This window comes from Macrobrachium nipponense, chromosome 21 (genome assembly GCF_015104395.2).
Source record: "Macrobrachium nipponense isolate FS-2020 chromosome 21, ASM1510439v2, whole genome shotgun sequence".
Lineage (NCBI taxonomy): Eukaryota > Metazoa > Arthropoda > Malacostraca > Decapoda > Palaemonidae > Macrobrachium > Macrobrachium nipponense.
The window spans coordinates 78,967,969-78,991,654 of NC_087212.1; the positions used below are offsets into that span (position 1 = coordinate 78,967,969).

The following is a 23,686-nucleotide window of genomic DNA, read 5'->3' on the forward strand; positions in this document are numbered from 1 at the left end:
TTTTAAGATTTTACATTGCTTCCTTAAAAAACAAGAGACATTTTACATCCAAGTACCATATGTGTATCTTATGCGTTCAATGTACATATTAAGCTACCTATTACAATTTTAACACAATTATTTACAACAATGCTTTGTTAAATTATGGCCAGTATTTGTCACATATCATTTTAAGCTTTAATCTTAAACACATCAATATATGAAAATGACACTCTAACTAATTGGAAATGAGCAACAAATTTACACAAAATATCATGGCCCATATTTTCAAAATATGGCCCTTGCTACAGAAATGGGTTCTTTGTGTGATTGAATGACTGATTCAATTTAGTCTGTTATGACACACAATGGCACTTTCAGCCATTCAGCATATAAGACAGTGAAAAGAGGAAGTTGGAGTGATTGGAAACAAGACTGGAGGTAAAGTAAGTTTAAATCCAGCAAACATCTTTTAGTAATGCCTACAGTGAACCACACGGGGTACACTGACAGTACTACTCTTAATGGGAGCTATTTTTTGCTGATATTCGTGGGTAAATTAAAACAAAAAAGTCAACTCCACCAGTGAGTGGCTTATCTCCATTATGCACCTTCACTTCCTAATTAGTTGTCGAAAATTAATATAACAGCAAATGTAGTCTCCCTTTAGCTTTTACGGTGCATATCATGGAACTATCAATATACTGTATTCACTACACATCCGCACCATGTTATGATTTCAGCTTATATGTGTAAGACCTTGACACTATATATCATGATGGAACATCTGTGAAATAATCAGACATGTAAGGTGCTGGCACAGACCAAGAATGCTGCCAAAAACTCATGCAGATTCTTAAATGATACTACAGATATCCTATGATTATTATGATCATTAGGTAGTTTAACTGGATCAATCAGCATAGTAAATCCAGTCTCTTAAGGTTAAGCGTGTTACTAATGATAAAACGAGACTTGAAAAGGTTATATGTAGTATCAGTAACTAAATAAAGTAAAAATAATGAAGTCTGAAAAAATTCCTTAATTGATTTGTTTCTAAAACTCAATTTATGCTATATGTGAAGTTTGGACATTCACATAGAATATGTTTTAATGTAGTGTAAACCTACGTTCTTGCATACAAGGCTAGGTCATAGGGACTAGTCATCAAATATTTCAGGCTCATGTGAGTGTTACCAACTTCATGAGAAGATAAAATTATTGTAATGTGGCACTCCTTTTGGTAAAGATATCTTATGAAAGATAAAGTGATATTTTGTTGAAAGTTAGCCTGTTATGGAATTGCATACTTGGGTGCATCCAGGATACCTAAAAAAAAAAATAAAAGGTTTAATAAAGCACCTGCGGGTAGCACCCCCAAAGGGATACCATCACTGTACCTTTCATGTCACACTGTAGATGGTACTAAAATTTCTTTGCAGTACCTCCTTAATCCCAGCTGCACTGCTTTCTGTGTTTTACTTTCCATCTACTCCAATGGTCTCTTTTTACACAGTTGTCAAACTCATTTCAACTTAACTTTGCTCCAAATTATTTATTAGAAAAAATGTAAAACTTGGTAAAATTTATAACTCTTATAAAAGAGATCCCATAAGGGGTTGTAAATAGTCTTTTACAACTTCTCGTGGAAGGTAGGAAGAATTTTTTACAATTTTTTTTTTTTTACACCTACATTTGCATATCTTCCTCTTTCCATTGGTATGTTTTTTCTTAAACTGGATGACCTCAAAGTTTCCCCGGCCTGGGTTGCTACATGTTTTTTTTTTTTTTTTTTGTCTGGCTCTCAATGGTTAAATAACTAATTTTGATTAAAATATTCAATATCTAGGATGAATCTAACCTATTATATGAAAATTAGGTAAATAAAAAATTGAACGAGGATGGTGGGCTATGCAACCCGAAAAACATCTGTTCATGGCCAAGTGAACTAAAAGCTTTTTTTAAAAAGTAATGTTTAGAAGCTTTTCCACTTTTTAAAATTTTTAAAATTGAAAAATCCTCTAAAGATTATTCAATGGCACTCGAAAACTACAAGCTTTGCACTGACAACTTTCTCTAGTGAAAGGGTTTCAAGGAAATAAAGACATGCTTGCAGCATGGATGATGTGAGTTTGTACTTTAAAAACTCAGGATTCAAGTCTGAGTGCACTGAAATAATTAAGCCACGCAAAAAAGGGACATACATACGTACCATTCTTAGACATTGAAGTGGTTGCCTTACTAACATCACAGAATAAATTCCTTAAAAGGTTTAAGTCTGTCCAATAAACCCTTGGACTCCCTACCCCAGATGTAATGATAGCTATAAGAAATAATAGTAGATAGGGTATCGTAAAAACAGAGAGAGAGAGAATAATCAAAGTACAGTGAAAATAACGAGAAAGAGTAAGAGGAGAGAGACTAATCAGAGTATGTACAATGAAAATAATGAGAAAGAGAGAGAGAGAATTGAGCTTTGGTGTGTGAGTTAGAATTTGATCAAGAAGCCTAGACGTAACAAAACCTTAAGTCACAGGATGTCGGACCATAACACTGTTGCAATTAAAATCTTAAGACCATCATAAAATCTTTAACCTGTAACCTCGCACCAGACTTACTCAGCTTCTATTGAGAATGCAGCTCCACCTCCAGGAGGAGGTATTAACATGTTAAATAATTGACACCGCCTTGAACAGGAGGAATTAACATGTTAACCCCACTTAAAAAGGGATGGGGAAAGATAAGGAAAAGAACGACTCCATGAGTCAAGAATCTAGTTGGGCGGAGAACTAGAACCTACACCGCCTTAAGAAGGTTGGGCCAAATTCGAACCGAGGGAGGCATTCTGAAATTCAGCCATCATCAGCTGTGCTAACACAACATATCTCTTCATCTTCTATGTCTGAAAAATAACAAAGTTCTGCATTTTCAGTGGTTTCTTCTGTTACTTCTATTATACTATTTATGTCTGATTTCTTTATTTTATCTAATAGCAATACCTCAGTTAGTATTTTCCTTCATTCTCGTAACTCATTACTACATTGCTACAGTTATTAGTACATGTATCTGTATAGGTATCTGTATAAGCATCTTGATTCTCGCTATATTCAGTTTCAGTGATCACCATTATTTATAGCTGAGTAATTACGTGAATCTGAGTATATATCATCTCTATGTGCACATTTCATTGATTCTATATTCTGTAATGGTGGGAATGCCTCTTTCTATCTGTTTCTATTTTATCTTGCCTTTCTCATATGTCTCTCTCGCTTGTCGAAACTGTCTCAGACAAATTGATCAGATTTGGGTGAGGCTTTTCTTCATCAAGCACAAGACATAAGCTCTTCTGATTATCCTGTTTCAGGCTAATCTTTCCTTCACTGCTGTCTAGTATTATTCCACATCTTCTCATTATATTAAATGAAAACTTTCGACAATTTGTGTGACAAAATGTCTATTTCCAAGTTCACTTTTCCTAGACTTCTAATTTGTTTATCCGCCATTCCCTTTATAACTTTATTTTTACTCTGAATCAGAGTTTCTGAAATGCCTTAATATCTGGTTAAAGTTAATTTATCTATTATATTCACTGTGCTGCCTGAATCTATAAGTACAGTACATGTCTTTCCACTTATTGGAATCTTCACAACAGGCAAATCCTTTCTGTTTATTTCTTCTTCTTTCATGGAGAATACTACCTCTTTGCTATTTAAGTAGGAAAATGCGGATTAACCTTTATTTTCCATTAGCTATTTCTTATTTTTCTCGTCTATCATCTTGAAAGGAATTATTTTCTTTCTTCTGTGATGGGGTTGATTGTCACTGGCTTGAAGATTATTTAGATTTGGGTGACTGTTACTTAATTCTATTACTTCCTTACTGGTTCCCTTGTTATTGAACCAACAGCTTTTAGTTAAATGCCCAACCTTCTTGCAAATTGCACAGCTTCTAGGCTTTCTGCATTCATTAGTGGAATGATTTGTATACCCACCATTTTCACATGCTGCCTTTGGTCCTGCTCCTTGAGCTGAATAGTTTCCTTGACTTGAATTATTTGTGTTTGAAGATTGACCAGGCTTATATGTCATGGGTGGACCATTCCTTGAATAATTCTGTCTTCCTTTCTGGTTAGGATTCAATTTTCTGTTATGGTTTTGGGCATATTTCCCTTGAAAAGGAGTGGATCCATTCCCTGCTTGTCTGGCATTATTATTCATTCCATTTGAATGGTTATTATTTCATGCCCTCCTTTCCTTTTCCATTTTGTTTTTTCTATTACCCCTACAAATTCCTTGGAAATATCTATCTCTGCCTTCTGTATTTCTTGTTTCATTGTTTTTAATGTTTGAAGGCTATTATTCTTGGGATCAATTTTAATTTTTTGAAAGGCCTTCTTTTCCTTTTCTCCTAGAGCATTATATATGGTTCCATATGCCAAGTAGTTTAAGACGTATCTTACATTAACTAATAATCCCCTTTCATCATCACCAAACTGTGTCTTATCTCCAATGGTGATGTTTGTGGACTTCAAGTTTCTATTATTTTGTCTATGTTTGTGGACTTCAAGTCTTCTATTATTTTGTCTATGACATTTTCAACATTGGCGTAGAGCTCTGCCATGGATTCATATTGGGGATTTAGGAACTTAATAATATCATATAATGTATCCTCTTTACTCAAGGGTTCCCAGAGCATCAAACAAATTGTTTTGAATTCATCATATTTAGTTAATTTGCTGAAACTACCAGAATTCAAAGTTTTATGTGCATCACCATGTTCTGAACTAACAAGAAGCAAGGCTTCATTAATTTTAGCTCTTTCATTCTGTTATTCCCCCTGAAGATATGCGGCTGTCAGCATCAGCTAACCAATGATAACGGTATATGCTTCTAGTTTACTTTTGTCTGGATGGGAAGCTTCAACTTGTCCACAGAAACGTGTGGCTTGTGTTATTACCGCTGCCTGATTCATTCTTTTGTTTTGAAACGTGTTAGTACTATTAGTAATTATATTATTAGTATTATTGGCACTGTTATAATTATTGTTATTTGTGTTATTAGGGTTAGTATTTCACTGAATCATCACGGTTTGTGAAATTGAATTGGGATTTTACTGTGTCTGTCTGGTGTTGGTCTTAAATTGTATGAGTTACTTCTAACAGTGTCAAGTAATTCGTTAAAGGCTTTATGCACTACCCCCCAAAAATAATTCACATATGCTACTCATCATTACACAGATGACAAAAGCCAATTCTTTATTGTCTACTAAAGGAGTTAAATTAGATGCTGTCACAAATTGAGAAGAGCTTTTGCTTTTACATATTTTTTTGCTCTCAGCAATCAAAAAAAAGAAAAATACAAACATCCTCTTCAACAAAGCCTACATATAAAAAGGGCTTGATGCTTTCTAGTATGCTTTGCCATAGCAAGAGCTAAAAGAAAGTGTATCTTCAAAGTTCTTAAGAGATGCCTTATCCAAAGGCTCAAACTGAGGTAACATTAAATACTTGATGAATACCTCCTTCAAAAGTAAATCAAGAGTGATATTCAAGTTCCTGCAACACAAAACTATAAAAAAGTAATATCCTTTGATTGCTGGGACAGAAAACTATATACCTGAGATACTGGAAGAACTTAATCAGGTTATCTGTAGTGGTAACAGGTGCTGGATATCCCTCTAAGCAAGTACCAAGATCTATAAACTGACCACTGTTGTTGATAACGTCTAACAGTGAAGGGCCTTCTATACTTAAGGGATTCCCTAGCTGATCTTGAAAAGCCTCTGGCTCACAAGAGATGCCCAAGTCTCCACATGGCCAGATGAAGCATGTGGAGGTTTGATGGAATCTTCTCCAGTGAGACTGTCTAAAAAGATCTTTGCTGAAAATAAGTGAGGAGCATTAACACCATGAGAGGTAATTCTGGAAATAATTTCCTTTGGGGCTGCCAAGCTGCTAACACATTCATCCTTGAATCTGCACAGCTCACAGCTTGTTGAGTAGTTTCCTCAAAACAACAAGGAGGAAAATCATAAAGCCTAGATTTGACCACTCTTGAAGAAGAGCATCAACTGCCCATCCCAGAGGATCCTAGCATGGAGAGTAGTAAACTGGGAATTTTGTTTTGGGCAGTTGCTAACAGACTCTTGACTCAGTCTCCCCAAACATTCCACAACTTCTGGCAGACCTTTGGATGAAGAGACCATTCTGACAAAACTTATTTTTCCAACTGAGTTGGTTTGTAATATCATTGTTTCTCCCCAGGGGAAAATTCAGGTAAAAGAATGATGTTCTTGAAATCTGTCCAAAGGAGAAGTTTCTCTACTAGCGTGAAGAGTTCTCTAAATTTGTGTCCTCATATAAGAAAGAGAGGCTAATTTTCAGAACAGACTGTGATCGTCTTGTCTCTGAGAAGACTTCTCACTGTATTCAGATGCCTCAGATGAGGGCTGAGGTGTGGTTATGGGGATCCAGGTTGCTTCAGGGAGTTTTCACATTAACTGCAAGGAGTTGTTGGTTATCCAGAAGAGACTTCAGGACCTGGAAGTAGCAGTGGCCAATGAGTAATTTATCTTAATGGACTACTCAATATCTGAGAAGACAGGGGGCACAAAGTCAGAAGCCTTGGTAGCCAGCCAGCACTATGGATTTACTCCTATGGACAAAGGAGAGGATACTGTTCTAATTTGTTTGTTTGTTTGTATGGTATTTTTACGTTGTATGGAACCAGTGTTTATTCAGCAACGGGACTAATGGCTTTACGTGACTTCTGAACCACGTTGAGAGTGAATTTTTATCACCAGAAATACACATCTCTGACGCCTCAATGGAATGCCCGAGAATTGAACTCGCGACCACTGAGGTGGCAGACCAACACCAAACCAACCACACCATTCAGGCAATACTTTCTAATGCCCCAGTTTGTGCCTAGTTGACTGAATGTTCTTGCAAACAGGGTTTCCCATGAATGGACTTCAAACCCTGCAGTTTGTGAAGCAATTTGCAGTGAGTTTGGCCAACTATCTATTGAGCATTGTACTACAAAGATAAATCATTGCCTCCAGTTGTACGTCTCCTGAGTTCCAGACCCTTAAGCCTGTGCAGTAGATGGTATGGTTTGAAATTGGACTATCTCATTTGTATAAAGCCTTCCATACATTTCTTCATTTGACGGAGGTGCTAAAGACATTGGGGACCATGATCCTAACTGTGTCTTGGTGGTTGAGGAGGCATTGGTTCCTGGACCTCCTGGAAGTTTCTAGACAATTATCTCCATTGCAAAATCTACTTTGGCTGGTAGGAACAGGGAAGATTTACAGAAATATTAACATGCCTCATCTAACTGCATGGAAACTGTTGACAAGCTACTCAGCTCTAGAGGCTTTTCAAAGTCGTCTTGGGACTCAATCCTCACGGCAAGGAGAAAGTCCACTAATATCTTATGCAGACGCTACACTATTAATAAAGTCCTACCTTACGAACTATCAGATACAAACAAATGTGATTGTAAATTAAAATTGTGTTCTAAATTTTGTACCTTGTGCCTCTGCTTAGTTACAATTTTTGCTGTTAACCATGCCACACAGCATCATACCTGATGCCAATACAGTCAACCCCTGAACATCTGCGGTTCAGGATTCACAGCTTCACCTATTTGCAGATTTTTCTGTGGAATGTATCTCCAAATTATTTGCGGAAAATTTACCTATTCACATTTTTTCATAGAGCAATATTCACTAATTCTATATTTTCATGTTTTTATGATATAATACATTTTTATGATAAAAAATGATTAATTTTTAAGTATCAATACTAATGTAAAAAGCAAAAGATCAATAAAATGTAACTTACAGTGCTCCCTGACTTTTTCGCAAGGATAGGTTTCAGAACAAACTGCAGAAATGCAAAATAACTGCCAAATATCCTGTACTTTAAACTAACACACTTGCACGTAATTGCCTATTTTAACAGTTCTCTGCCTCATTTATTAGTTGAAACAGAAATATACCCTAAATTATCATACTAAAACAATTTAATACTATTCTTTCAGACAAAAATACACCCCAAACCAATCAGCCCAAAACATGTAAGTCATCTTAAAAATCGTATCCTGAATGCCGAGGCGGTCTCGGAGTGAGCGCCAAAGCGGAAAAAATATATTTTTTTTTAATCAGTGCGCTTAGTTTTCAAGATTAAGAGTTCATTTTTGGCTCCTTTTTTTGTCATTGCCTGAAGTTTAGTATGCAACCATCAGAAATGAAAAAAATATCATTATCATATAGTATAAATAATGCGATATATGATAGCGCGAAAACAAAATTTCATATATAATTATATTCAAATCGCGCTGTGAGCAAAACGGTTAAAGCTAACGAGTTAATTTTTTTCGTTGTATTGTACACTAAACTGTGATCATTTTGGTATACGTATAACACATTGTAAAACGATCAAAGCAACACAGAGAAAATATTATCACAAAATGATGCATGAATTCGTAACGTGCGGACGTAAAAAAATGTTTTTTTCAAAAATTCACCATAAATCTAAATATTGTTCTAGAGACTTCCAATTTGTTTCAAAATGAAGATAAATGATTGAATATTACTATACTGTAAGATTTTTAGCTTACAATTGCAGTTTTCGACCATTTCGGACGAGTTAAAGTTGACCGAATGTCTAATTTTTTTTATATATTTATTTATATGCAAATATTTCAAAAATGAGAAGAGCTACAACCTTCAATTATTTTTTGTTGTATTCTACATGAAATTGCGCACATTTTCATATATAAAACTCTATGAAACACCTAATATGAAACGGAGCAAATATAACGATAATGCGACGTATGCATTTCGGAGATTTGCGGCGGAGAATCCGCGCGGAGGGAAGGAAAGTTATTTTTTTTTAAATTCACCATAAGTCTAAATTTTGTGCTAGAGACTTCGAATTTGTTTCAAAATGAAGATAAATGACTGAATATTACTAGACTGTAAGAGTTTTAGCTTACAATTGCGTTTTTCGACTATTTCGGTAGAGTCAAAGTTGACCGAAAGTGCTTTTTTTTCTATTTATCGTGATTTATATGCAAATATTTTGAAAATGAAAAAGCTACAACCTTCAATCATTTTTAGTTGTATTCTACATGAAATTGCACATATTTTCATATGTAAAACTTTATGTAACGGCTAATTTAAAATGGTGCAAACATTACGACAATCGCACGAAAAAATTTCTGATTTTTTTCAGAAGTTATCGCGCAGACGTAAGGAAAATGTTTTTTTTTTTCATAAATTCACCATAAATTGAAATATTGTGCTAGACTCTTCCAATTTGTTGCAAAATGAAGGTAAATGATTGAATATTACTAGAACATAAGAGTTTTAGCTTACAATTGTGTTTTTCGATCATTTCGGTAGAGTCAAAGTTGACCAAAGGTTGAAATTTTGGCACTTATTGTTATTTATATGAAAATATTTCAAAACTGATAAAAGCTACAATCATGGGTTGTTTTTAGTTGTATTGTGCGTAAAATTGTGCACATTTCCATATATAAAACTTTATGTAACAGCAAATTTAAAATGGTGCAAACATTACGACAATCACACGAAAAAATTTATCGGAAGAGTTAAAAAAACGCGTGGACGTAAGGAAAAAGTTTTTTCATAAATTCACCATAAATCGAAATATTGTGCTAGCGACATCCAATTTGTTGCAAAATGAAGGTAAATGATTGAATATTACTAGAATATAAGAGTTTTAGCTTACAATTGCGTTTTTAGACCATTTCCGAGTGTCAAAGTTGACCGAAGGTTGAAATTTTGGCACTTATCGTTATTTATATGAAAATATTTCAAAACTGATAAAAGCTACAATCATGAGTATTTTTTTTTTGTATTCTACATAAAATTGCGCACATTTTCATATATAATACTCCATGTAATGGCTAATTTAAAATGGTGCAAAAATTATATCAAAGTGATGAAATAATTTCTGAGATGTGTCACTGATACTTTTTAGTGCGATAAGAAAAAGAAAATTCGCACTTGCGCACCTGCGTAACGATTGTAAACAAAACAACGCCTTGATCCGTGAGCTCCCAGCATCCCCCAAGGTATGTGATTCAAAAGTTTTGGCTGGTAGGCCTACAAGTATTTTTCCGCTAATTTTTAAAAAAACTTTTTTATGTCGACGTTTAATACGTCCAATCAGCACCCGGGAGACAATTTATCTCGACGTTTAATACGTCCAATCGGCGTAAGAGGGTTAAATTACCATCCTACAACTGCTACTCTTAAGTATGTACAAACCTAAAATGCTTATAACTGCCTATTTTAACAATTTACTGTCCAATTTAACAGTACAAACAAAAATGTACCTCAAACTATTAACTCATAACACCACAAATATCATTTCAAAGCCATCTTACAACATTACAAACCCAGACAACAACTGTTACTCTTAAGTATCCCCTATATTTCAGGAACATACCTTTTTTTTTTGCCTAGTGTACTTTTGCACAACGTCTAATGTACTGCACATAAATTACATACATTTTACTGATATTTTACTGTGATGTACAATAATTTTACAATGATATTTACTGTACAATATGTATTTTAGGATAGTACAGGGGGTCCTCGAGTTACGACGTTGATCCGTTCTTACGATGCATCGTAACACGAATTTCAGCGTAAGTCGGAACATTGAAAAATACCACATGATTTAATGTAATACCTATCAATAACAACGAGAGAACAATTCCTTACCTTTATTAGTTTGATTGGCTTGCACACTGGAGAGGAAGCTGCGGTGCTGGAGAGACTGGGGGAGGTTAGTGAAGAGAAAAGAACCTCCAGAAGTTGCTGGAGATGCTGAGGCAGATGATTCTTGAGGTGAGGCAGAACATACTAGTACTGGAGATGCTGAGGCAGGTGATTCTTGAGGTGAGGCAGAACATACTAGTGGAGATGTTGGGGCAGGTGAGTCTTTAGGTGAGGCAGAACCTACAGAAGGTGCTGGAGATACTGGGGCAGGTGAGTCTGGGTTAGCAGAACATTCAGAAGGTGCTGGATTAGCAGAGGCAGCTGAGGTAGAGGGTACAGGATCTCCTGCAGGCCTCTCTACCTTCTTAAAATACTGCTCCAGGTTAGTCTGAACAGAGAGCGACCTCTTTTCATCCAAGATCTCCTTGTAACACTGCATCAAATCCATGACGCCTCTGGAAACCCTAGTGAACCTGTCCAAGTTGGGATCCTGAGCCTCAAAAGTTGACAAAGCTTGCTGCAACTCTGCAAAACCTCTTATCCAAGTCCTGCCTTGTGAAAGCCTTAGGCTCTGGGGTGGGTGCTTCTTCTTCTTCCTCTATTATCTGCTTCTCCAGTTGTATCAGGTCCTCAGCAGATAACTCCTCGCCATGAGACTCCAGCAGCTCTGTAACATCATCAACCTCCATCTCCAAATTGATTTCCTTACTCAGGGCAACAACGTTCTTGACACTAGCTGAACTGTGTCCTCAAACCCATGGAAATCATTCACAAATTGAGGACAAATTTTCTTCCAGACACCATTCATGTTTGTTTGCTTAACCTCCTCCCAGGAATTAGCAATGTTCTTTACAGCATCAAGGATGTTGTAGGATTTCCAAAAGTCCTTCAGAGTCAAGTCCTTCTTGGTTTCAGTTGCCTGTAAAGCCATAGCAATTGTCCTTCGTAGGTAGTAGGCCTTGAACGAAGCAATCACTCCTTGGTCCATAGGCTGTAAAAGGGCCGTGGTATTAGGTGGAAGGTAAACCACCTTGACATTAGGGTTGAAGTCTCCCAGCTGGGCAGGGTGTCCGAGGGGCATTGTCCAGCACTAGCAACACCTTAAAGGGGATACCCTTGGAGGCGCAATAACCAGCTCCACACTTGGAACAAAAATGGTTTACGAACCAGTCCTCAAACACTGCAAGTGTCACCCATGCCTTCTTGTTGGACTTCCAAATTACTGGTAGTTGACCCTTCCAAATGCCCTTGAGTGCCCTTGGATTTTCAGCCTGATACACCAACAAGGGCTTCAGTTTGAAGTCGCCAGCAGCATTACCCCCAAGAAGTAAAGTTAGCCTCTCCTTGCTGGCTTTATGACCGGGTGCTGACTTCTCCTCCTTGGCGATGTAAGTGCGGTTAGGCATACGCTTCCAAAACAAACCTGTCTCGTCTACGTTAAACACTTGCTGAGCAGAATAACCCCCCTCCTTAATTATCTCAGACAACGCTTTAGGAAATTCACTCGCTGCTTTCTCATCCCCACTAGCAGCTTCACCTTGCAATTTAAGGTTATGGTAATTGGCCCGAGCCTTAAATCGCATAAAACCAACCCTACTAGCCACAAACTCTTCACTTTCACTTCCCTCCCCCTTTTCTTTTTTCAACGCTTCAAACAATCTTTTCGCCTTCTCCTGAATCACCATAAGGCTGACTGGGATACGCCGTGATTTTGGTCTTCCAACCAAAAAGCACCAATAACCTTTCCATTTCAATTATTAGACCACTACGCTGCTTAGTTATCACTGTCGCTTTCATAGGAGCAGATCCTTTCACATGTTCAACGATGCGCTCTTTATCTTTGATAATGGTAGCAACGGTCGAACGGCTAAGGCCAAGCGAGCGGCCAATGTTTGTTGGCGTTTCTCCCTTCTCGGATCGCTTTATAATGTCCACTTTAATTTCCATGGTGATGGCCTTTCTTTTCTTCGATGCACTACCATCAGAAGAGTCCGCCTTGCGCTTGGGAGCCATAACAAAGAGCAAAAAGTTACAAAAACGATACAACACGAGGGAGAGAGAGGCAGTGTAAACAACCAAAATGGCGTATGGGCGAGGACTGAGCGTAGCGAAGCGACGCCGTCCTCTCCCCCACAAAGCGTATTCTTCCGCCGTGCGCCTGGAACTAGTTCGCGTTTGTTTACGTTGCTTACGACGCTAAACCGCGTAAGACGGAACGACGCAAAATATTATTTTTTATATTTTTATGGGGGCGCGTTCGTAACCACGAAACATCGTAAGTCGAGACCAGCGTAACCCGAGGACTTACTGTATTACTGTACAGAGCATTTCTAAAATATGTGGGTAGTTTAAAATGACAGGACATGTTCCTCCAAACAGATTGCTAGATTTGTTACATCATGTTACTATTTTTGTGATTATGTGCAAATGCAAAAATAAAGTACAAATACATTTCTGGGCTCGGCTCGTGTCGGCCTATGAAATATCCTTAAGTTCATTATTTCTAGGTAAAATTATCCTAAAATTACCAGAGAAAAAATAAAATCAAGAAAATGTCAGTAAAACTGACTCGCTCACTCTATAAAAGAAGTGTCGGTATGGAAATAGGGGCGAGTGGGATCACTACCACGAGTCATTTACCATTTAGACCTTCCAACATAAAATCCCCACCTGAGAGAGCTGATACTAAAGGGTAATGCGACCGCTACTACTACTACTACTGACGCCACGCGGAGAGCAACGCCCCTAGCGGTCATCCTTAATTATTAGCTCGACAACGCTAGTTGCATCTTTTTTCACTCGTGTTGTTTTCGCTTGGATTTATCCTTCTCAACGATGGAACGTGCTGCAATCGCTTCGGCTAAGTTAAGTGCCTCATAAGTAATAATTTTTGGTATTCCAGTCTTCCAGGGACCAGTATTTTCCGTTTTTTAGGTCATATACGGTCTCCCGGTTGACTTGTGGCGGCCTTGTGCCGCCTCGTGTTGTTAAGATTTCCCGGTCTTCCATACTGGGACATCTTATGCTTATGGGCTCTATATTTACGTTCATCGTTTTATTACATCGTATTTAGAGTTAGGACACAGCCCATCCCTTTTACCTTTTATCTCTTAGTTCGGTATTTAGGGCTATACTGTGTTTTTCTGGCCCAGCATCCAGCTCTTGCTCTTCATCGGCTACTGCTGGCTCCGAGTAGTCGACTGTTCTTTCGGATCAGTTCGCCTCCTCCTGGGCTTCTTTCTCTTTTACTCAAGTGTCTCTTCTCTCTTTTACGATGTATTTATTTATTATCAGTGTTATTTAGGGTGCTAGGCTAGCCTAGGTGCGTTGTGCCATGTGTTGGTACAGTCTGGTTCACGTGGCCCCTCTGTGGTTGTGTTGCTATCGCGTCCTAGGCCACCTACGTTCACGTGTCCCATTAGGCACCTTACCCTCCCCCTTCCCTCCCTACCATGTGGTAGGGAGGGGTCTGGTGGATCTCCTTGGTTGTCATGACAACCACCGTAGCCTACCTCCCTCTCCCTCCGAGGGGGCCAAGGAGTTCTGTACCAGCTGGGGGCTAGGGCGACCACTTGTCTCGGGTACCGGGTTACCTGGCGGGTAGTAGTAGGGACGGGGGGGGTAGGCCATCCCCCTCTCTCTCTCGTCCGCCGTGTTCACGCCGGGATTCCCCCCCTGTGTTTTTCCCATCCCAAACCCTTCACCTACCTTAACGGACGGAGCCCCCGCTGAAGCCGGGGGCCCCTTCGGTTATAGGTCCACCTGGCTCCGCCAGCGGGCGGGGTGGGAATTTACTAGTGGTCTATATTGCTTGCCTACTATATCCTGATTTTCGCTACCGGAGGAGAGCTCGCTCCTTACCCGGGCACTCCTCTAGTAGACGGAAAGAGTTATACCTCATTCTATATGGATATACCCTTACTGATACGATGACTATTGGTTTTTTAGTTTTATGTACTATCTCCGTCGTGGTTTCATGGCCCCTCACCACTCCTGGTTGGAACCTTTTTCCTGTCTCCGGCGTAAGCCTCAGACCCCCACCAACAGCCTAGCTAACCACACGTATTGCGGCGGAGCACTAGTTTAATTTAATCTAAACTTACATGCTCCGGCATGCAGCGGAGTCTATGTTAGGCTGTAAGTGTGCACTCTGATACTCATGTATCTCTCCACTTACAGGCTACCAACTGCCAAGTTCCAGGTTGTAACGCTGTGTTGTATGACCCCTGCGCCCATGAAGAGTGTAGGACCCACGCCCCGTGTGCCACTACCCTACAACGGGATGATTGTTTGGCACCCTGAGGCATGCACCATCTGCTATGACCTCGTGAGTCAGCTTTTGGGTGGGGTAAGTTAACTCCTGGACATTTTTCCTGTTATCAATGATTTACCCTTAGTTTTAAGCTCCTTTAAACCGTATCTCTGCCGCTAGAAGCTTCATATCGCCTTCTCTTACAGGCTACCGCCGTGAAAGAAGTCGCCCTAGCAACCCTGAAAGCTTGGGTAGGCGGCTTCGGGAAGAACGCCGCCAAGGGCCAGCCTTACATTTTAGATAAGAAGCTGGCCATCCAGATCTTCCCCGGAGGCAAGGCGACGGGGTACGTGGACCCCATCTCGGCAGCCCCACTCATAGCTTCCATTCAGTAGGAGGTGCAGCAGGCGTTTGGGTCCGTCTCGATGCAGGAGCCGGTCCCAGATGTAGCTAACCTGGACCTTAATCTTGAGCCTATGGCGGTAGGTGCGGAGGATTTGTTGGTTGAGGTAGGTGTTTCGGGCGGCTCAAGGTCTACCCTTGAGCGCTCCTGGATCTTCTTCCCCTGTTCCTTCTTCTTCTTCTTTTCAAGGCTTCACGGGATATGAGATCCCTTCGTTCACACCCGCTCTCTCTGTACCCCCGAAGGTGAAGGGACAGAAAGAGAACAGAAGACCCTCTATAAGACGACTTCTAAAAAGTCGTCGTCTTCTTCGGCTAGGAAGTCTACGACATCCTACGCCGATGCGGTGAAGGCGAAGCCTAGCTCTTCCCATTCAAAGAGCTCAAGAAGCAAGGCTTCTAAGGAGAAGGCCCGCGCTCCTGCCGAGCCAATGCCTTCTCCGGCATCTACCGATCTACTCCGGTAACTCCTGTTGGGGTGGCGGACCGAGCTCTTTTGATCCCACCACCACTTTCTCAGCAGGAGTGCTGCAACAAGTGGGAGAGATGGTTGGCTCTCTCGGTACTAAGTTTTGAGCAAATGTTTGCTCAACTGTACAGTACTATCAACCAATCTGGTCAATCGATACAAGACCTCTCTAACCGAGTTAGGGAGCACGATGACCGCTTCGCTGGCCTCACTCAGGCCCCTCAGGCGAACTCCCCTGTGGCAGGTACTGGTCTCCTACAGCTACCTCCTTATGAATCCCTACCAGCCTTCTCTATGGATAACCCCTGGAGGGTGGCAGCTTATGCCCCCTTCAAGGATGGCATGATTTCCATTCCGGAGTGTGGAACAAGAAGGATTGAGGACTTCGAGTTCTACCCTCCCGGACTGACTCAGCCTTTCATAGGGTATGCTAGGCTTACGGTGACTGCTCTCAATAGAGAGGATAAGATCTCTAGAGAGACTGTGCTGTATAGTAGGGATCACGCACAGTGGAATGGGTTCACTGCCTGGAGGATTGGGATTGTACCAATACCAAACTCCAGGCATTCAAGAGCCCCTTCACTATCTTCGCTACAGAGGAGGAGGCTTCTCTTCCATTCGCTACTAAGATAGTAGAAGCGACTCTCCAAGCAGTCCTTAAAGACGAGCCCATGCCACAGTTGAGAGAGGCGGAATCAACATCTCCGCTCTTTCCGTCCTTCGGAGAATTGTGGGAGAACCTACCTGCCACTTTCTCAGTAGGTAAGCTGAAGCCAGACTGTGCGATGGATCAGTTTGGCGAGAAGCTCCCGAGGCTGCCTGATAGCCTTATTCAGGCAGAATTCGATGCCCGCACAAGATTTGGGAGATCTCTTAACTCCCTTATCATTACGGAGATGGCTGCTCTTTCCTATGGTACGGAACCACTTTTTAAAATACTGGCTAAATCCCAGCTCCAGTCGGTTCAAGCTGATGCCTTTGACTTCTTCTCAGCCAGAAGGAACTGCCGAAAGCAGGTTTTGCAGGAGGCAACTATTAGGCATGAGCCCAATAGACTTCTAGCTTCCAGCATGTGGGGTGCGGACCTCTTCCCAGAAGCCTCTGTGAATGAGGTGCATCACGAGGCTGCTAGGCTTAACCGAGCCTTAGAGCCAGATGGGGCATCTCTTCCAAGAGGAAGCAAGAGAGCGCCCCTGCTGCTGGTAAGAAATTGAAGAAAACTGGTAGGAGATTCCAACCCTACCAAAAACAGCAGCAACAACAACATTTCGTCCAAGCCGTCCCAGTTACACAACAGGGACAGCCTTCGACTTCTAAGCAGACACAGCCCATTCTCCTGTTGTCTCCTCAGAATCAACCCTCGACCTCATACACCGTCTCGCCAGCTTTCAACTCGATGTATGAAAGCCAAGCCTTCCCAACCTTCAACAGGTTTTCTAGGGGGAGCAGAGCGATGAGGTCACTTTCGCCAACGAGGCACAGGAAGAGCTGCAAGAGGCAAGCACTTCAGAGGAGGGCGCGGAGGTCAACCCGCTCAACAACAGTGAGGCTCCCCAGGTAGGAGGGAGGCTGTTCCTCTTCCGTCACAGGTGGGGGTTCAGCAAATGGGCACAGAGCATTGTGTCCAAAGGATTGGGTTGGAGTTGGATCAAAGATCCTCCTCCAAACAAATCATTCTATCAGATACCATCAAAGGAGTTGACAGATTATGCGGAGGAACTCCTTCAGAAAGGAGCTATTGCGAGAGTCAAGCATCTAAAATTTCAAGGTCGCTTGTTCAGCGTGCCAAAGAAAGGCTCAACAAAAAGAAGGGTAATCTTAGACTTGTCAAAGCTAAACTTTTTCATTCGTTGCGACAAGTTCAAAATGCTCACCATCTCGCAGGTACGGACCTTACTTCCCCGTGGGGCCGTCACAACCTCTATCGATCTTACAGACGCATACTATCATATCCCTATAGCCAGACACTTCCATCCATTCCTAGGCTTCAAACTAGGAAATCAGATATTCTCATTCAAAGTGATGCCCTTCGGTCTGAACGTAGCCCCCAGGTATTCACGAAAACAGCAGAAGTGGTAGTTCAACAATTGAGAACTCAAGGGATAATGGTAGTAGCGTACCTCGACGATTGGTTGATCTGGGCACCAACGGTCGAGGAATGCCTCAAAGACACGAAGAAGGTAGTACAATTTCTGGAACATCTGGGGTTCCAGATAACAAAACGAAATCCAGACTCACTCCGGAGTCTCGTTTTCAGTGGCTAGGAATCCAGTGGGATTTATCCTCCCACAATCTGTCAATTCCAGTGGTCAAAAGGAAAGATATAGCCAAGTCTGTGAGGCAATTTCTCAAAAGCAAACAAGCTTCCAGGAGAAACCAGGAAAGAATCCTAGGTTCCCTTCAGTTTGCCTCAGTGACAGACATCCTCCTGAAAGCAAGACTGAAAGATATAAATCGAGTTTGGCGATCAAGAGCAAACGCCAAATCTCGGGACAAGTTGTCAGTAATTCCACAGATCCTTCGCAATCAGCTCCGTCCATGGACAAAAGTGAAGAATCTTGCCAAATTGGTACCCCTTCAATATCCCCTTCCGGTGTTAACCATTCACACGGATGCCTCCCTGTCCGGTTGGGGGGGATATTCTCAATTCAAGCAAGTTCAGGGGACTAGTCTGTTCAATTCCGCCAGCTCCACATAAACGTTCTGGAGGCAATGGCAGTATTTCTTACCCTGAAGAGACTCCTTCCCCCAAAGAAGTCTCATCTAAGACTAGTTTTGGACAGTGCAGTGGTAGTACATTGCATCAACAGAGGAGGGTCCAAATCCAAACACATGAATCATGTCATGATAGCCATCTTTGCTCTAGCAGACAAGCACAAATGGCATCTATCTGCCACTCATTTGGCAGGGGTAAGAAATGTGATAGCGGACGCACTATCCCGGTCAGTCCCTCTGGAGTCAGAATGGTCCCTAGACGGCAGGTCATTCGAGTGGATATGCAAGAGAGTCCCAGGTCTCCAAGTAGATCTCTTCGCCTCACAAGCGAACCACAAGCTCCCTTGCTATGTGGCCCCCAACCTGGACCCTCTGGCTTATGCCACGGACGCCCTGTCGTTGGACTGGAATCAATGGAAGAAAATCTACATTTTTCCTCCAGTGAATCTTCTTTTGAAAGTTCTGAGCAAGCTGAGGACTTTCAAGGGACTGGTAGCTCTGATCGCTCCAGATTGGCCCAAAAAGCAACTGGTATCCTGCTTCTGGAATTGGGTCTCCGACCTCAACGGATTCCCAATCCCAAGCTGTCGCAATCAGTACAAATGAGGACTGTGTTCGCTTCCTCAGGAATTCTTCAGACCCTAACTTTATGGACTTCATGAAGTTTGCGGCTAAAAAAGATGCTAACATTGATCCACAAAACATCCTCTTTCTGGAATCAGATAAAAGAGAGTCAACTATTAGACAATATGACTCAGCTGTTAAAAAGTTAGCATCCTTCCTGAAAGAATCAAACACTACAACCATGACAGTTAACTTAGCTATATCCTTTTTCAGATCCTTATTTGAAAAAGGTTTAGCAGCTAGCACAATTACTACTAATAAATCGGCTTTGAAGAAAATCTTTCAGTTGGGTTTTCAAATAGACTTAACGGAATCTTACTTTACATCTATTCCCAAAGCCTGTGCTAGACTTAGACCTTCTCAAAGGCCTACTTCAGTTTCATGGTTCTTAAATGATGTCCTCAAACTAGCCGCAGATACTGACAACTCGTCTTGCACATTCATAATGCTACTTAGGAAGACGTTATTTTTGTTAAGCCTGGCTTCAGGAGCCAGAATTTCAGAACTGTCGGCTCTATCCAGAGATGCGGGTCATGTAGAATTTCTCCCCTCAGGAGAAGTTCTACTTTCCCGGATCGCAGTTTTTTAGCTAAAAACGAGGATCCACTTGCAAGGTGGGCCCCTTGGAAAGTTATCCCACTTCTGCAAGATCCTTCTCTTTGCCCAGTATCAACTTTAAGAGCCTTTCTATCTCGTACATCCTCTAGATCCTCAGGTCCTCTCTTTATGAGAGAAAAGGTGGCACTTTATCAGTGTGAAAGGAATCAGACAACAGATCCTTTACTTCATTAAACAAGCCAACCCTGAATCATTTCCTAAAGCACATGATATCAGAGGAGTAGCCACCTCAATTAATTATTTCCAACATATGAATTTTGAGGATCTTAAAAAGTATACTGGATGGAAATCACCGACAGTCTTTAAACGTCATTACCTGAAGTCCTTGGAATCTTTAAAATTTTCAGCAGTGGCAGCGGGAAACATTGTTTCTCCTGATACTGCACAGTAGTTGTAGTATAGATCCAGGTCTCCTTTCTACCTACCTCGTCCAACATGCCTCACCCTATTGCCATGCTCTTTGTGATACTCTAGCCTTAGCCGCTAGGATCGTATTGGTGGAATGCCCCTTATTTTTATGCTAGGGGCATCCACATTGTGTACATATAATGTACATCAGTGTTTCTACCCTTATTTTTATGCTAGGGTAGAACACAATGAGTTTGTATATTTTGTAAATAATACTTAAATTAGTGAATCATTGTATATTGTTCTAATTACCATTACACTATTATGTACCACATAGTATAAGCTAATTTTAAGTACTTTATGTTAATATGGTATAGTTATCCTACCATTATTTAGTATAAGCTAGTTTTAAGTACTTTTTGTTAGTATACTGTAATGAGTCTTGATTCACTTACATTATATCAATCTTTTTACTATTTGGTTTCATTTGTCCTTTTATTCCATCTTGTCTGTTTCTCTGGTACTATTTCATAGGCCGACACGAGCTGAGCCCAGAAAAGGGATTTTGACGTAGGAAAAATCTATTTCTGGGTGATTGGCTCGTGTCGCCCTATGAAACCCACCCTGTTTCTTTTTACCCACCCTGCAGGACAAGATGTTCATATATTAAGGATGACCGCTAGGGGCGCTGCTCTCCGCGTGGCGTCAGTAGTAGTAGTAGTAGCGGTCGCATCACCCTTTAGTATCAGCTCTCTCAGGTGGGGATTTTATGTTGGAAGGTCTAAATGGTAAATGACTCGTGGTAGTGATCCCACTCGCCCCTATTTCCATACCGACACTTTTATAGAGTGAGCGAGTCAGTTTTACTGACATTTTCTTGATTTTATTTTTTCTCTGGTAATTTTAGGATAATTTTACCTAGAAATAATGAACTTAAGGATATTTCATAGGGCGACACGAGCCAATCACCCAGAAATAGATTTTTCCTATGTCAAAATCCCTTTTATGAAAAAAATGATTAAATGTACTAATTTTCAAACATTACAGTAACATTATATATGTAAACACAGCCAAATACTATTAATGAAAGGAATTTTTTTCTTAAATCTGTTCAACCCATGGCAAAACACAAATATTGTTACTGGTGCCGATCCATACCTAACAGAGATGCCATTTTTATGGTTATCAGCGTCAAAATCTGGATATCGGCACAGATATTTGCCAATTTTTGCTCATCATCAAGGTGTCGGAATGGAACCTGCCGATAACTGGGGACTGCCTTAGTATAGTAGGGGTACAATCTCTTATCCGTAATTCCAAAAACCTAAAAGCTCTCAAAACTGATGAATTTTCTGGAGAAAAGTAATCATTTGCAAAAGTTAAACAGTACAAGCAGTTCCTCAGTTATTGGAGGCCTCAATTATTGAAGATCCGGTTTTATGGTACTTGTATAGCGTCGAAAATTGGCAATTTTTGGCGCTGATTTCTGGTTATCGGCGCAGATAATAAGAGTATTGGCATAGATACATACCTAACAGAAGCCACCATTAACCAGTTAATGGCACCAAAAACTGCTTATCAGTGGCAATAAGCGCTGAAAATCGCAGATTTTTTATTATTGGCAATTTCTGCTTATCATCAAGCCATCAGGATGGAAACATCGCCGATAACTGGGGATTACATGTACTAGGACAAAATCCCCCCCCAAGGACAAAATCCCCCTGGACAAAAGCCCTGTGAGGAGAAAAACTCCTCAAAGACAAAATCTTCCCATAGGTACATTAACAGGTAGTATCTCAATATAATATAAGAAAATACAAATTTAATTGTATGGAAATGGCATACATAAGAACAAACGAACAATCAATATAGTAACTCAATTGTTAAAAAAATTACACCACGAGGTAAGGCTAGAGTACAGAACAAGCAAACAACCATTATAAATTGATGGATTACCTTGTTTGTTAATTTCTTATTAAAAAAAATAGTAAAAGTCACTTTCTTGTTTTATTTTAAAAAATTTATTTTGTACTTATATTGTTCTAGTTATCTTAAATGAATATAACTTATAGAAATATTCTTTGGAACATGCATTAAAAAACAAACGCCAAACTTAATCATACGAATAATTCTGTCGAAGGATGGAATCAGCACTTTGTATCATTTGCTGGGTGTTCCCATCCAGTCATCTGGAAGTTTATACATCATCTAGAATGATAAATTAACTTTCAACATATTCAAATGGCTCAGTTTATGGCTGGTGTCGCTAGTGACCCACCAAGAAAGAAATATAAAGCTGCAACATCACAAATTTTATCAATTGTGCAAAAATACAGAGAAAATAAATATTTTTATTTTCTTGCATTTAATTTAGGGTTTTAAATAAATGTTTGCCATTGACATATCATGTTTATCAGTTATTATAGCTATTCTTATCAGTTATTAAAGCTATTCTTTTTTTCTTTAAATTACGACTGCATTTCCTTTAATAAATATTTGACAATTTTTCTAAATTTCACCTTCCTAAAATATCTTTATTGTAGAGACCATTATTAAGATAACTAAAACTATATAAGCAAAAAATAACATAGTAAATAAAAAAACAAGCGACTTTACTACAATTTTAATAAGATATTAATAAACGAGGTAATCCATCCAGACCATTGTTATTCTATTATATATGATTCTCTAGTTAAGATAACTAGAACTATATAAGCACGAAATATAAAATAAAATAAAAGCAAGTGATTGTACAACCATTTTAACAAGAAATTAATAAACAAGGTAATCCACCAATTTCTAATGAACACTAAAGAGAACTGTTTGCTCTTGTGTACATCTTTTCCTTACAATTAAATTTATATTTTATTATATTGACAGATACTACCTAATGTGTTAACGTCATTTTGGATTTTGCCCAAAAGAATTTACACTTAAGGGGGATTTTGTCCTGGGGGGGAGGGTTGGCCATGGGGATTTTGCCCTTGGGGGATCTTTTCTTACAGGGATTTTGTCCTGACACCTATACTACAACTATATTTGTACTAATGATGATTTAGATAAGTGGGTCAACTTTTTTTTTTTTTTTTTTTTTTTTTAAACATGAGGACCTTTTTTCCTCTTTGTGGACCCCACATAGCCATTCCATGGGGAAAAACTTATCATATTTTTCACTAATAAAGTAAAGGAATTGTATAAAAAAATTAACCCTTAAGAGAAAATCAATATGCAGCACCCCAGGGTAGGTAAACTTTGAGGTTAGCCAATTTAAAGAAACAACACAACAGTGGAAAGAGGAAGATATGCAAATGCACATGGTGTAAGAAAAAAATTATACAAAATTTCCCCTACCTTACCTGACGTTAAAAATTTGTAGAACTACCATGCAGACCATAGTGAATGATTAGGCAAATGAAATTCCAGTCTCATTAAAGAGTTATTAAACCAGTCTTGGGCACCTTTAAGGTGGATTGTGGAGCCAATAGATGGCACCCCTGTTGGTAACTGGGGGCTGCCTA

At 39.9% G+C, this 23,686-nt stretch overlaps 1 protein-coding gene across 1 annotated transcript in view; it reads right to left on the reverse strand.

The window, feature by feature from the left end:
- LOC135197532 (myotubularin-related protein 10-B-like) overlaps positions 1 to 23,686 on the reverse strand; it is a 178,988-nt gene that overhangs the window by 141,559 nt on the left and 13,743 nt on the right. The window lies entirely within an intron of this gene.